The sequence below is a fragment of the Mastigoproctus giganteus genome, chromosome 5 (assembly GCF_048544385.1).
Source record: "Mastigoproctus giganteus isolate SK-2022 chromosome 5, ASM4854438v1, whole genome shotgun sequence".
NCBI lineage: Eukaryota > Metazoa > Arthropoda > Arachnida > Uropygi > Thelyphonidae > Mastigoproctus > Mastigoproctus giganteus.
This window is the reverse complement of record NC_143579.1, coordinates 61152828-61168698: the sequence shown is the minus strand read 5'-3', so window position 1 is coordinate 61168698 and position 15871 is coordinate 61152828. Positions and strand designations below refer to the sequence as shown.

The 15871-nt window shown below is 36.0% G+C and overlaps 1 protein-coding gene across 1 annotated transcript in view; it reads left to right on the top strand.

The window, feature by feature from the left end:
- The first annotated feature begins 3690 nt into the window (after window positions 1-3690).
- LOC150085444 (heparan sulfate glucosamine 3-O-sulfotransferase 1-like) overlaps window positions 3691-15871 on the top strand; it is an 81466-nt gene continuing 69285 nt past the window's right edge. The window contains exon 1 of the mRNA XM_090373251.1: window positions 3691-3776. The gene's annotated coding sequence lies outside the window, so the exon portion shown is untranslated. The remainder of the gene's footprint in view (window positions 3777-15871) is intronic.

Here is a 15871-nt window from a genome sequence, read left to right as displayed (position 1 = left end):
GGGGGAGGGGGAGGGGGGACGTTGCTACACTTTACGTGACATTCATAGCTGAAGAGCATTGATTTGCCTGACGCGTCCTGCCTTCATTCACTAATAGTAGGTGCAATTTAAAATGCACCTGTTCGGTTGCTCTCCTAGCACACTTAAGAATGTTGATGTGGCAGAAGAGGGGGTGGATTGGAAGTTTGTAGATAACCTCCTCCGAGTTTTGTAGTCAAACATGTAATTCTGTGTTTGCTTTTGTCACTAACATCACTTTAAGGCTAATTTTTCACAAAATACGCTCTCTATCGGAGAATGTTTGAACTATATCTAATTTTCAAAGTTTCCGATTTTTTTTTTATTCGCTATAGAATTGTCCAGAAGAGTTCTTCGAGGCGAAGAACTCTTCTTCGTCTACTTTCCAGTAATAGTAGCAGAACAATCGATTGCAAAAGTTTTGTTTATCTTCTACTCATACTCCTGTAGAATACAAGCAGCATCCAAAACGTACTGCGCAACACGAAAGAGAAAGAAGAAAAAATCGTTTTTATGTTTTGCTATTTCTACTTCCCTAAATGTTCAAAGGAAGGGAAAAGATACAAAGAATTGTTTTTTCTTTACATTTTCCTCAAGAAATCGATGAGAAAACTTTCTGCAAAATGTAATCGAGATGATAGTAGTAACAAAATATATACATGGGACAGAAAATAATGACAATGTTTAGTATACAGTTTCACCAGTAGGGGGTCAACGTCCCAAAATTATATTTGGCTTCGTGCCCTATTTCTTCGCATTCTAAAGAAAAGTAGAAGCGCCAGTCTGAAACGTAGATTTCTATTCTAGACACACATTCACGCACGCACACTCGTACATTCGCATTGAAACGTATTTTTATTTTTTTCCACAAGAACCCGGGTGGTTGTTTACAGATATTGAAAAATAGTACCGCTGATGCGATTCATTCCTTTGCTAATAGTTTTTCGATCCTTTGAAAAATATAGATACGCGTAGGGCCACGTTTTGTAGCGCGTCAGTCAAATACGCCATCTGTATGCCGAGTGAAAATAAATATCGCTAACAACAGCCTTACTTCCATCGGCCATCCTCGTTCTACGTTTCGAAATTTCAACCAAAAGAAATGAATATCAAAAGCTACGTTAATCCGCACGCTGGTTGGTTTACCACTTCGTAATAACAGAACCTCTTTCTGGATGCAAAACATATTTGGATCACGCGTGTATATACTTATTTAATGCAACCTTATTGGGAATTCTTCTGCCAAACTTCGGGAGCGTGAACATGAATCCCACAACGCCTAATTCTGATGAACTAATCAATAGGTTAGTTCATCAGAATTCGAAGGCGTTGTCGATTGATGTCCATCTTTAGTTCAAATGGAGAACAGAGTGACCACCTAACTGGTCCCCAATGACTAGTTTATTTCCCAAAGAAAATTTCCTTTTCATTGTCTTTGGCAGCTTTCCATGATGCGAAAGAAGCTCTAAGAAGCGAAAGCACATTCTCAAGAACTTGACACGTGTGCTTTATCGACCTTCTATGTCAAGCAAAATCAAACTATAACAGGTGTTTTAGAAGAACTGTAAGGTCATCCACTTATGATTCGGAGACTGGGTGAGTTCTTAAAAGTCAATTCCTTCTGCGCTGTAGTTAGCCAATCCCAGGAGGACTGGTTAGTCCCAGTTTGTCTGCATGCATGAACTGTGGTCTAAATATTAATGGGTGGCCCACAGTGGATAGAAGAATAAAATTTTGTCTAAGTCTTAACAAAGAGTTTAAGGTCCTAAAGTTTTTACCCAGAATAATGACTTATTAAAGAGGTTGAAGTGTTCCTAATAAATTTTCCACGTAGTGTTCATAACTTTCTTAGAGGATATTGCATGTTTCTTGTAAAACTCAAGTATATGTGAAATTTCTTCTAACAGACCAAACTGTCAATATCCAAAAATATAAAATTTATTTTTATAAAAAATGGTGTTGTTGTCTCCTAAAATATAAACTTGTATTCTTCTCTGCGTGCGCTCAAAGTTTTACTTCCAACAAAAAATAAAAAAATACAGAAAAGAAAAACAAGTTAGAATCGAAAGCAGTTGTCTCCAGGGTGATAAAGACCCCCCAAAAAAATCCCCCATCTCCATTTCTTTCAAACTTAATTAATTCTCATTTCCCATGTAGAAATATCTTCGAAAAATCTCAGAGGACTTGGATTTCCTTTCACTGATTTCGTTTTTCGACCAAAACCCAATAATACTTCTAAATCTCAACACCAGATGGCGCGGACGACAAATTTAATTTGTAATAAGCGGAAGCTTCCCTTGATAGGCCATAAAGTCTAGCGCTACTCTTCTCACTCCCTCGACACTTAAAACAGATAAAATTCACCCATCCCTCGGTTATTTGTTACCAACACTCCCACCCCTGCCCTCGTCCCCCTTCTACCACTTTTCTCTCTCTTTGCTTTACTAATATTTGAGCCACGTAACTTCGGGGAAAGCAAGCAGCAGTTTTCCCTTAAGGTTTTGTGCAAGTCTGCTCCAAACAGGTCTGTTGAATTATTTATTTCTATTATTTGCAAGAGCCTCGTCACGGGTTATGTGTGTGTGCGCGCGCGCGCGCTCTTCATCCCCAGAAAGCTGTCCAGAATTCCAATACCGTCTGAGAAGTATTGATTATTGTAAGACTGGATTCAGCTTCTCACAAATCACTTGAAACTGTGCCTCGGGGTCCTCTCTCTTTCTCTCTCACATAGCTACACCTTTTATTCCTTCTTTTACTTTTTCTCCATTGCTAACCTTCATTTCCGAAGCTCTGTGAAGATAAGTTTGTATTTTGGAATTTCTTTGCTTTTTTTCTCTGTTCTTTTGTGAAATTGGATTTTATCTGAGAAGAGTTACAAGAATGATGAGTGTGGGTTATTATACCCGCTTCACTGATTGGTGGTCCTTACTGAGACAAATAAAGCGCCTTTCTCCAAAAATTACAACTTCTGTACAGTGACCTCTACCGGAGTTCATGTTTATGGACGAAACAATAGATAAAAAAAAGAGAAGAAATATTGTAGAAGCAATAATACACCACAAAAAGAGTTCTGACTTTCTCACGTGATCTTCATTTCTTGAGCCGAATGATTAGACTTAATTTGTCGATGATCAGAGTATGGGTTGGATTCTTCTTTCGTCCTGTCAGGTGATATGAGGTATGGTACAGATCGGCTGCCTCCTCTGCACGTGCTATGATGAAGAAGAAGTCGAGGTGCAATCCGTCGAAACCCCTCAGAACGCTGCCAATATCAATTTGATAGCTCGATGCAAGCAGCCGATGTTGTACATCTCTGTACAGGCTTGTAAACGTCTTCTGTTGTTCATAACCTGATAATAAGATACATAAAAAACAAAACGAAACGTACGTTGGCGCTAAAAAAAACGTAAAATGTCCGATAGAGGGCTCTATCATTTTAGTTGTTGGGCAAATCGTAAACCTATTGATTGTTGGTTGTGTGTATGGAACTAATGCAGGGACACACCGTTTACATGAGGGAGGCAATGATAAATTTCGAGGCCTCGGAGCAGCGGGGTAGGAAGCCGAAGAGCGTATTGATCTTCCGGAATCCGTTATGAGAGCACGTAGGTGGAGGGAAAAGTTAGTGTAGCTAATCTACGATCTCGTTATGCCCGTACACGCTGCTCGAAGGGGACACGACCGACCGACGGCACCGGAGAGGTGTACGGCGGCATCGGCTTCGCTTAGTCGGTGGAAAACACGCGCTGCATATTATGGTAATGTACGATTTTGTTAAATAAAGACGAGCAGTAGTGTTTTGGAAAATTGCAGCATTGTTAAATAAAGTAGTGTTTTCTATAGTATTGTTGAATAAAACACTATTTTCTGTAGCATTGTTAGTATTTTGTGCGTAGTGTTTTACCAGGTATTGTTACATAAAGTAGTGTTTTCTGTAGTATTGTTAAATAAAGTAGTGTTTTCTGTAGCATTATTAGTATGTTATGAGGTACGTTGTTTAGTGTTTTCTATAGTATTGTTAAATAAAGTAGTGTTTTCTGTAGCATTATTAGTATGTTATTCAGGTATTGTGTTTAGTGTTTTCTATAATTGTTAAATAAAGTAATGTTTTCTGTAGCATTATTAGTATGTTATGAGGTATTAAAGTATTGTGTTTAGTGTTTTCTATAATTGTTAAATAAAGTAATGTTTTCTGTAGCATTATTAGTATGTTATGAGGTATTAAAGTATTGTGTTTAATAGTGTTTTCTATAGTACTGATAAATAAAGTAGTCTTTTCTATAGCATTATTAGGGATTTATGAGGTATTGTTAAATAAAGTAGCATTTTCTGTAGCATTATTAGTGTGTTGTGAGATATTGTTAAATGAAGTAGTGTTTTCTATAGTATTGTTAAATGAAGTAGTGTTTTCTATAGTACTGTTAAATGAAGTAGTCTTTTCTGTACCATTATTAGGGTTTTATGAGGTATTTTTAAATAAAGTTTAAAAATATGTTTTGTGCATTATGTTTTGTGCGTTATTTTTTTTTATAGTATTGTTAAATAAAGTAGTGTAATATTGCTTGTATATTGCGCGTAGTGTTTTATGAGGTATTGTTAAATAAAGTAGTTCTATAGTATTGTTAAAGTAGTGTTTTCTGTAACATTGTTAGTGGTTTGTGCGTGGTGTTTTATGAGGTGTTGTTAATTAGTGTTATATTTCATAATGTGTTGTTCTATTGTTTTAATGTAAAATTGCGTAATAGATAATATTTAGCAATACAGTTTTAGAGAATAAAGCATCTGGCTAATGTGTTACAGTGATGGTCCAAAATCTTTGTTATTAAAATAAAACATGTGATAAACAGTAGGGAGGAATAATAATCCCTTCAGTTCATTCATTTCACTTGGAATTTAATTTAATTTATCCAGAAGGGGGGACAAACATGGTTTTTGGTGGGAGGTGGCTAATTATTCAGATGCTAGTCTAGTGACATTTTTAATGATTATTGTCGATAATTACAATTGTACTTTGAGTGAATTAAAGCTTTTTTTATCGCGTACATATCTACATCTTTATATCAATATTACACAGTGGAAGATAGGAATGTATAATTAATTTACAGTTTCGGTTTATGTAATATAAAGAAATAATTATTGTGATTTTCGGATCATAGAAATAACACCGTATAAGGGTCGAACCGTGAGGTTATATTTTTATTCTCCCACATAAGTTGTATCGCAATTTTAATAATTAATTTTCAGTTTACACATCATGGAAAATGGCGCACTTTTAAGACTATGCTTTGATCGTTATGCAACGCACTGGTATTTAGTGCTGGTATCACGATATCATATTTATGCATTTTGAAAATTTCTCGAATAATTGTAGCACCCTAATTTTTGCTTTCTAAATTTGTATAAAAAGGACCATGAGTACATGAGTAAATACGGTATATAAATACGGTGTGCTGATAAGTAACTGGTTAAATTTTTTTCTTTCAAATCCTAAATGTTTGGTAGATATCTAAGTTCAGTCGAAGCTGGACATATGAAAATCCTCTCTTCAACAAAAGGATTATTAGTTGTGATAATAAATTATCACTAATCTTTTAGAAGTGGAGAACTTATAGAAATTTAAGGAAAGGGTAGATCAGTGAATTAAACTATTTGAGTTTATATTTTAAATTAAGGCCTACTTGCCTTCTTTGCATCTATTTTCTTTTATTAATTAATACTAATATTCATAAAGCGATCTTTATTTGATTGCACAATGCCAAGAGTTCTAATTTCAGGTTTCAGGACTTTAAATTTATGAACGCCTTATATAAATTTTTCCGTTTTTAGGTGTATGCCTATTTTTTCCATGGTCAAGCAATACAGTTACTTCCCCTAACTGCTTTTGGCAGCTATGTTCAGCAGCAGTTAGTACTTTGAATGTATAACTTCTAATTCAACATGAACTTATATACCGAAAAATAGCTACCGTAATTTTCGGTATATAAGACTCACTACTAAGAACAGAACGAGATTATTAAATTTTAAAAAATTATCGTAAAAATACACCTTGAAATAATATTTTTCTCTACTATTTAAATTTCAAATTTAATTTTGTTTTCATATAGCGTGTCACTAATGGGGGTAACTTTTCATTATAAATGAAATATCGTTTTCAAATGTTTCGAAAAACATTTGCATATTTTAAAGCTATATTATGCAATTATATGAGGAAACATGTTTCATTTAGCATATCTTCATTAAAATAGTATCTTTTGGAATGCATTTACCAGGTGTAGTGAGGTACTGCAGTTGATTTCGTGCACTTGCTCTCGCCTCTAATTGGAATAGCTTTCCTTACAAACTTCCAAGATTTCATTGATCTTGAAACTACGTTGTTGTAGTAGGTGGCAAAATACTTGTAGGATATGTTTTACTATAAACGGTGCGTCTTATACCCCATAAAATACGGTAATTCTTTTAATATGCGAATATAATCTTTTTGCGAATGCAGATATCTGTATTTTTTTCCTATTTGTGTTTATAACGTCTTATTAATGAAAAGGAATGATGCATTGTAGGATGGCAAGAGTTTCGATACGTACGCAGCACTGAATGAAGTCGACTTCATATTCTAACTTCACGCTCGGCTATCTGATATAACTTTGCGTATTTCTGCATTCTCTAACAAATGATCGCCCCAGACAAATCAATAGCATCGCATATATTTTGCTCACGGGACAGCTGTGTGAGCAAAGAATAACAATAGAAAGAATAAATAACAGAATGGAACAGCCGTATAGCTGAAACAAAATCTTTAATTCAAAGGATTTCGATTATGAATCGATCCTTAAAAGGATTTTCAATAAAAGTATCCTTAATCAAAATAACTTACGAAAGATCCTTATTCTTTAATCATGGTTACATACCTTCCATTTTGTTAAATTACATGTACTTTTTACTCGATCAATCATATAATGGCAACTATATTCAACCATCTTAGGTCCCTTAATCTTATTGTTTATGCTAGTAATCCTGTCCATATCACCTACTATAAACAGGTTCATATTGCTTCATTCTCAAATGTAGATTCCCACAAAAATTTTGATTATATTAACAAGATTTGCTCTCCTTAACGATCACAGTCCAGTTGAATCCACATCAACTGCATCATTTGGAAATTAGCTATGATGTAAGGTTTAATTTTAAAAAAACGCACTACAAAGTATTTTAAGATTTTTTTTCTATTAACCATTGAAAAATGATTAATATTAACAACTATACTGATATTTTTCCTAAAAATATCCTCTACTAGATTTTATCGCTGCCTTACCAGACATGACATTCTGGTGATTACTTTTAAAATAGTGTCTTGACTAACATTATTCCAAGCAAGTTGCAAGGTTTCCTATAAATTTGAGAAGATGGGCAAACTTCATAGATTTGACAGGCTAGACGGTCCCATAAAAGCTTTATTGGGTCTAAGTTAGGCGATTGTGGTGGCCACACCATAATTTGCATTACTCGCCCCTCTTGTTTAGTTGCTAGAAAGTCCCTGAACAGCTTAGAGTTGCGCTTTGGGTCATTGTCTTGTAATATAAATTTTTTTCCTCCAAGTCCAGGTGATATTGCATCATGTTTAAGAATGTTTTTATAGCCTTCGTTTCTTAAAATTCCTACAATTCTGAAGATGCCACCCACATCGTAAAAACAGAAGCAACTCCAGACCACGAGGGAACCACCACAGTGCTTGACTGTAGGCACACATCGTTTAAATGTGGCACCATTTTTTTTTCAGTTGATTGTCTCAAATAAACTCCACGCTTGGATCCATACAAAAATCTTAAATTTGGATTCATCCATCCACAGTACGTTTTCCACCCAATTCAATTGTCCAGTGTTGATGGCTCTTAGCCCAAGCCAACCGTTTCTTCGGACTGGTACACGATCATGAAGCCCTGCTTGTTTAAAATGACGCTTTACAGTGGTGTAGACACGGGAGTTTCTCTGTTCCTGTTGGAACTCATGCGCAGATTTCAAGTGCAAGAGGCCTCCGTTCCCGAGTGGTCAGGAAGAGGAGTGCAATAGCACACGCTCCTGGAGTAGACTGGGTTCAAGCCCCTGACTGTTAAATACGGTCGATCTGCCAACCCGCACTGGATCAGTGTGGAAGACAGATTATGGTCCATTTCCCTCAACATTAATTGTTGAGGAGGCTTCCATCCTGCAGTGGGTTGATAATGGCTGCAGTTGACCTTTTTTACCTTTTAAGTCGTTGATTGCGTTTAGAAATCGGCGTTATGGTCTTATCTTGTGCTTCTGTTGTTATGCGCAGTCGTCCTGATCGTGGTTTGTCCTTTAAACTGTCGGTCTCCTTGAATTGTCGAATGGTAGTTTGTACTCCATTAAATGAAACATCTAGTTTTTGCCAGTACTTCTCATGGAATAACTTTCTTTTATATAGAGTTATAAAATCACTTCTTTTTTTCAACACTCATTTCTTGCCATGTTTTGTCACGAAACACAAAAATTACACCAATCACTCTTCCTGAATGACAGGTGTTCGATTTTATAAGTTACAGCTCTTACACCTCAATTTATATTATTGCAAAACACTCTAGAATCATCTACAATCTTCTGTAATATTGAAACAATACTCCGACTCTCTAGAATCATTTACAACAGTCTACCACATTCAGGAATCTTCTGCAATGTCCTACCACATTCAAAAGTCTTCTACATCTCTCTGGAATATTCTCGAATGTTCTAGAAGTTTCTTAGATATTTCTTAATTATTTCGGTTTTTTTGATTTTTATAAATAATAGAAAATATTTTAATAAAAATTGGTACGTGGATTGGTCCTATTTTAATAAAAACTTTTAAAATTAAGAAAAATGAAACATGGTTCCAAACTTTTAGGTGGTAGTGCATATATTTTCGTAATAAGTTATTTGATCAGTTTAGTTGAAGAAAATTCTTCAACTAAACTGATCAAAAAGGATTAAATTATTGTTGCGATATTGATGCTGGGGGGGCCGCTCCTAGCTTTTATTACCTCCTTGCACCCATCTGACATGGAGTATATCCTATTACTGATGTTAATGGTTGCCAGTTCAATGCACCAGACAAGAACCATGGACTGGGCGACGATTTATGCAAGCGCTTTTCTAAGAGGTTTAAATCCAGCTATTTTCTGCTCCCGATATGCATCCGATATTGGAGTCTTGTATTAATTCTTCACCTAAAGATAAAACAGTGCAATATTCGATACAAAATATTCATTAGCATACTGGGAAATGCATGGAATGGTTGTGTAATGTTGTACGAGTAGGTGGATTGCCTGTGATATGGCCGGTGGCAGGATCGTGCTGGAAAATCCAGTTTTCAGTTTCCGGAAGTAGTCTCTGATAACAGGAAAAAGTCTCCTCTAAAGAACTGTCCTCATTTTCTAGTAGTGACTTAACAGTGCCATTTAAAAATTCTATCCATGCCTTGTTTGTTATGCGTACCCAACCCATCTGCCTCAATTGAAACTTCGTTGATTCAGTACATTCAGGGTTCACCAGGTTCTACATAAATTGTGCTTCCCATCCGATCCGTTAAAGTTAAATGTGGAGATTCATCAGTGAAGATTACATATTCTCACTGCTAAAATGTCCAATTATATTTTTATTTAGCTGATATTAGACATAGTTAATAAGTGATTCTTACAATGTTGGTATGCTTTCAGATCACTTAAGTCTTTTTGAGTTAAGTGATCTTAAGTGATCTAACTAGCGTATGGTTTTTATGTGTATGGAACTTGTATGGCATAGTTCCATAGATGGAATTATGTCATAGGAGGCTTAGACCTTGGGAAAAATCTGTCTTGTGTTGACTATTGACCTTTTCAGCCCAGTTCCAGGTTTTCGTTCGACATTTCCGGTCACCTCTATAGGAATCCTTGATAGCGAAGATTAATTACGCTCTTCTTCCTTACAGTTAACTGCTTATATGCCATGCCACTGCCGAATAGAAACTGATGGCATGTTCTGGCTGGTGCATGCCTTTATACACAGGATGAGCAAAAAGTCTTGCATCTGTTGCACAATCTGCAAATGAGAAGTATTGAGCATGGTGCCATCTAAAATGTGTTGTTTGACTCAGTTCCTCACGAGAGGTTATTGTATAAGCTGAAACATGTTTGGGATTACTGGGAAAGTTCTAAGATGGATTGCTGGGTGGCTGTAGGGCAGAAGGCAGAGAATTGTGATTAATGGGTGTTTTTCGGATTGGTGTAAAGTCAGAAGTGGGATCCCCCAAGGATGAGCTCTTGGACCACTTTTGTTTCTGATTTTCATAAACGACATCGGACAGAAGGCTTGATGTCAAAATTTGTAGACGACATAAATATTGGTAGAGTAGTTAGTGATCAGTACTAAGCAGCGCCTTCAGAATGGCAAGTACCTTCAGAACGACTTGAACAGGCTGTGAGAATGGTCAGAAAAGTGGCAACTAAGGTTTAATGGTCAAGGTCTTACACTTGGGGAATTGCAACCCAGGGTCCAAAGACGAGCAACTCGAATGGTGAGATCGGCAAAAGGGCGACCGTACGAAGAATGACTCCGATTATGTGGAGCTTGGCAACCAGGCACCTCAGAGGGGACCAGATTGAAGTTTATAAAACTCTGAGAGGGGTTAGTAAAATTAATGAAGGTGGAGTTTTCTCTGTTATAGAGAATTCCACAACTGGAGGCTTAAATTTAAATTATAGGGGAAGAGGTTTAGACCAGATCGTAGGGTTTTCTTTTAGCCAGCGAGTCTTTGATTGTTGGAATATGTTGCCTTCACAGGTAGTTGAGACTGATAATTTGAATAAATTTAAAGGTCCACTAGATGGTGCCTATATGAGGAGGGAAGCAAATAATCTGAGTTTTCTTATCTACCTTCATTTTTTTAGGCCAGTGCAGCAAAAGCATATTGCTTCCTTGCACTATATGGCTGTTACTACTACTAACTTATTGGTCACCATGGAATAAACTGTCGACAATATTATATCTAGTAAAACCAACAGAGCAGAATCAATCATTTCTAATCCAGCTGAATCCCTTAAACTCAATTGCAACATCCTTCAAGTGAATGATTTCCTGCTGGTATCCAACTAATTATGGAGCTTCCATACAAGGTCCATAAAGTTCTCTACAAGTTTCTTAAAGTTGGACCGTCAGCCTTCGGTAATGACCAGACGAGTATGGCCAGGATGTGATGGCTTCTCATACCACGGGAGGATCTTCTCTCAACCTAAACGTGCCTTCAGATGTAAATGTGCTGTCAATATTCTCGAATTAGTATTGAGACTCGCCACTGAAAACTGCCATTTATTGTGCTAATCGGTTATTTCCTGATACTATTATAATTTCTGATGGCAATAACCACGTGGATTACGAGAAAGTAGGTCGAATTCTCTTGGTTGTCTCTTACAAGTGTTTGACACAAGCCATGCCAAATCAATGTTTGAAATCCAGCAGGCGGTTATAGATCTGTTCTGCTTAGCCAACCTACGGATCTGTCGATCATCCCATTCTAACCTTCGTCTGTAAGGTCTCAACGAACATCTGTTTACATTACACTTAAATAAAATAATCACCCACACGAATCAGGTATTACTAAGTGGATTTGTGCAAAAATCCCATAATTTACGAATTTATGCCTAAACAACATTGGCACGAATTTTCACACAGATCCATCTGCCCTTTCTAGTTGAGGAAACTTCAATAGCGATCAATTTACCAGTACGTCTATCAGGAACGTTTCTTTTATGCCATTTCCAATAAGACTGACATTGATATTTATAGATTGGTAAATAAAATAACTTTCCGCATAGTGGAGTTCCTTCGCAAGTTGTCAATCATCCAACAGGTAACAAGTCATCAATTTATCCAGGGGCCATAGATTCCCCGAGTACAGCGGTAGTTGTCAAACATCAATGCACAGACTCGTGTTTGATGAATTCAATTGATGATCTTCAGCAATAAGTCCAAATATAGACACATTTGTAATTTGACTTATCGAACGAGTTCATCAAAACAACCCGATGTTAATTAGAGGTTATTTTTAGAATCACGATCATCCCATTAATCGAAAGAATAACGTATTTCAGAGAAGTTGAAAAATCTCATAATTGCAATTTATTCGCAGCAATTAAGAGATGCCTAACAACGTTTCGTTTTGAATTCTTTCCTTCTATTCCATACACGTGTGGAGATCTCATTTTATTAGCAAACCCCGATACAACAATTACTCGCTTAAAAAGTCCTTCTCGAGCTATTTTTAAAAATTCGATTTAAATTAGAGCTAATGTACCGTTAAACTATTTATTATTCATTCCTGTTTCAGAGGATTATTATTATTAACCCTTAAAAATAAGAGGGAAAAAATGTTGGTTGAATGAGAAAAATTCACCAAAACCAACAAATGCCAATAGCAGTGGAGATTTATGTTAAGCAGTGTGGGAAATCTAAAATTAACGCTGCCCATCTCTTGATGTTTACACCAGATTACAGCAACGCTATTTATTTCTTCTATTCTACTGCTTATCTCTTTCTTTCTTCTATCAATCGACCAGCACTACGTTTTGATTTCTCTCCATCCATTTTGAGGCTAATGATTTTCCTATCTTTATGCTTTTTATCTGTTTGTTGTTCTTATTAAATATTACGCGAGTAACGCATAAAGTGACTGATGTTATTGATTTACGAGATAGGTAGGAAGACTTAATCGATCCTATCACACCTTTATGTCCATTATTAAAGATAAGGTGGAGATGAAAAGTGGATAACAAGCCAAGTATGATATCTAGTTTACATATGCCTTGGCAGAAGCAGATTAATTACTGAAATATGAACACGATCTTTCTGCTCTTCGTGTTTGCTTAGTTTTCTGTTTATTTGTATAGCGAATCTGCGATGCGCAGGTCATCAGTAATATCACCATCCCATCTTCAAAGAGCTGCACAGGCGCCATCTAGTTGCAAACCAGAGAAAAAAGCTTCGTGGTGGATGGCTGTGCGTTGTTTGGAAATTAAGAATTACAAGCATACGGGGTGGGGGAGGGATGGAGGATGGAATTTGAGCATCACGTCTCCCCTCTTTTTAAGAAGGCTGAATTTAATTGATTGAACTGGACAGGAGCGTGCCCTCGAATATAGTTTTCGATAATTGCATTACAGAGTGTTGTAAAATTTATGAAATCGAGCAGAAATCTGGTTAATCGAAAGAACGATTGAACGAAATATCTTTGCTCGTATAAAAAGGGATGTTTTTCTTCCCCACACTCCCCAACGTCAATACCAACGATCGAAATCGGTGATATAAAAACACCTGGTACTTGTCCTCGAGCTGTTAAAGCTGCTCAGATAACATTCGCTGGTCGAATAGCTCGCTGCAGCAATATCGACAAAAGTGACCAATAAAATAGACAAACTCCCTCCCACGAGGCTTCCTCTCGATCGTTCGCATTTACAGCAGTGCGGTACGTTTGACAGGTAACTCACGCAGTTCGAAATCTCCACCTACGCACAAAGATTCGCATTTCTGTAAGCGCACCATCATTTTGCTTGTGTTCAAAAGCCCACGTCCCAAACACTGTAAATAGCCTGAAGTGAGTGTTTAAAAAATGTAACTAACCATCTTCCAGTGGCACGTGCGTAACTTTCGCATACTGTAGGATATGGAGCCTTGGGGACATGGCATGGCATAGCTTGGAAAGACTCACTAAATCCATTTAACATTTACAGTTTCTCCAACTTATTATTTAGAGTGACTCCACTTTATTGTCTCAAAGTCATTTCTAGGATTGCATTGGAAATTTCTCCCACGCATGTTGTTTAAAACGTGGGATGAACTGAGTTCTCCAATACTTCTTTGGATAATTTTTCTTTAACAGTAATTACGAACATTCCTCCCGCCCCCTAATTTTCCTGTTTCTTCCTACTTATGCTACGATTGTCTCTTAAGTTTTCTAAAGATTTTCAGTTTTGTTTCTCTATATTGCTTTGTAGGCTCCCAAAATTTTCTAAAGGTTTTTCTCCAGATTTTTTCTAAAGGTGTCTCTCCAGTTTTTTCTGTGGGTTCCCAATTTTCTTTCAATAAGTGTTTCAAAAAGGTTTTTCTCCAGTTTTTTCTAAAGGTTTCTCCCAGTATTTTTCTATAAGTTCCTAAATTTTAAATGTTTTTCTCCAGTTTTTCCCAAGTTTTTTCTATAGGTTTCCAAATTTTTAAATACTTTTTTTAAAGGTTTCTCTCCAGTTTTTTCTATAGGTTCCTAAAATTTCAATGTTTTTCTCAAGGTTTCTCTCCAGTTTTTTTCTATAGGTTCCCAAATTTTAAAATACATTTTTTTTTCTAAAAGTTCCTCTAGCTTTTTCTATAGGTTCCCAATTTTTAAACGGGCTTTCCCCAATTTTCTGTACCTTTTTTTTTCTCTTCAAGGTTTTTTCAATTTTTTTTAGTTTTCCCAGTTTTTTCTATAGTTTTTTTCCACAATTTTTTTTTTTGTTTATTCTCTTTATTTCCATTTCAAAAATTTTTCTTAAATTTTTAACTGCAAGTTTTCTCATTCGTTCAACCTACTACCACCTATATTTATTATTTATAAAGCTATTGTTTAAATTATATACTATTATATTACTCTCCCGTTTACTTTGTAAACAACATATATTATAGACGATTACGCCATTTGTTTATCACAAGCATAAAAAGTATGAAAAGGAAATTTAAATAAATATCTTGAAAATAATATTTAAATAGAGCGCAGAACTGTAGCATCCTTGTAAAATACATTCTTATGTATTCGGCGCCGTTTATAAACTATAAATTTAACTTATATAAATAGTAATCAGAGCAATATCTGTCAAAAGCATAAAATACTCGAAGAAACCAAAATCGCGTTATACCGAAAATATGTAGAACGAAATACGTTAAACGGGGAATTACGTTCTTCTCTAAAGTAAAGGGAACAAAATTATATTTCTATACATTATTCACAGGATCATCGGTATATATTCATCTTACAGGTAGAGATGACAGTGTCAGATAGCGCCATCTGCAATGATTTTAACACATCGATGTTCGCCTTGCACATCAGGATATGACAGTCCAAGGATCTTTCTATCCGTTCTATAAAACAGCTAATCGCTTTACGACTTTCATACAAAGATTTATTTCCAGGGGGCTGACAAGCTTATTCAGATATTGAAGAGTCTTCCTACCAGCTGACGTGACCTGCCCCTTTATACAATGAATACGTTGCATTTTAACTGCTCTCACAGCTGGTTCTCTTGTATCTTCGGCCTGGTGATTTAGTAGGTGTCAGAGCTATGCTTGTTTAACGTGGAATACTTATGTGATATCTATTTAAATAAGTCCATAAAGATAGTTTCTATTCTGTTCTTCAACATCGATCCCCGAAAAAAACAATTCTCCAACATCTATCCATTGTTCTTGCATTTACAACATTTTTATTGTGTAAGTATGGGAAGCACATTTAGTATAGATCGATTACACGATTAAGGGAGTACCTTTCCTGCTGAGAGGGTGGTTTCAATAGGAGTGTGACAAGTTCTTTGTAATTTCTTCTTATTCAAGTGTCCCGGACGGTTGTACAAAGGATGAAAGATGCTTGAATAGATCTTTTAACAAATGATTCTTTTTTTATTTTAAATTCTTCTCGAATCTTACGTTCTTGTCTTCGTGGACTTAAAAGCTATCAATGGAACAGAAGAGGGAATTTATAAGTTTTAATCATTAAAGAAAGCTGGAAATAAGGGAGGGATGAGGGGTGAGAAAAATTACCTTCGAGTTTCTCTTTTAACCGTATCAAGCGTAGGGATACTTGCCT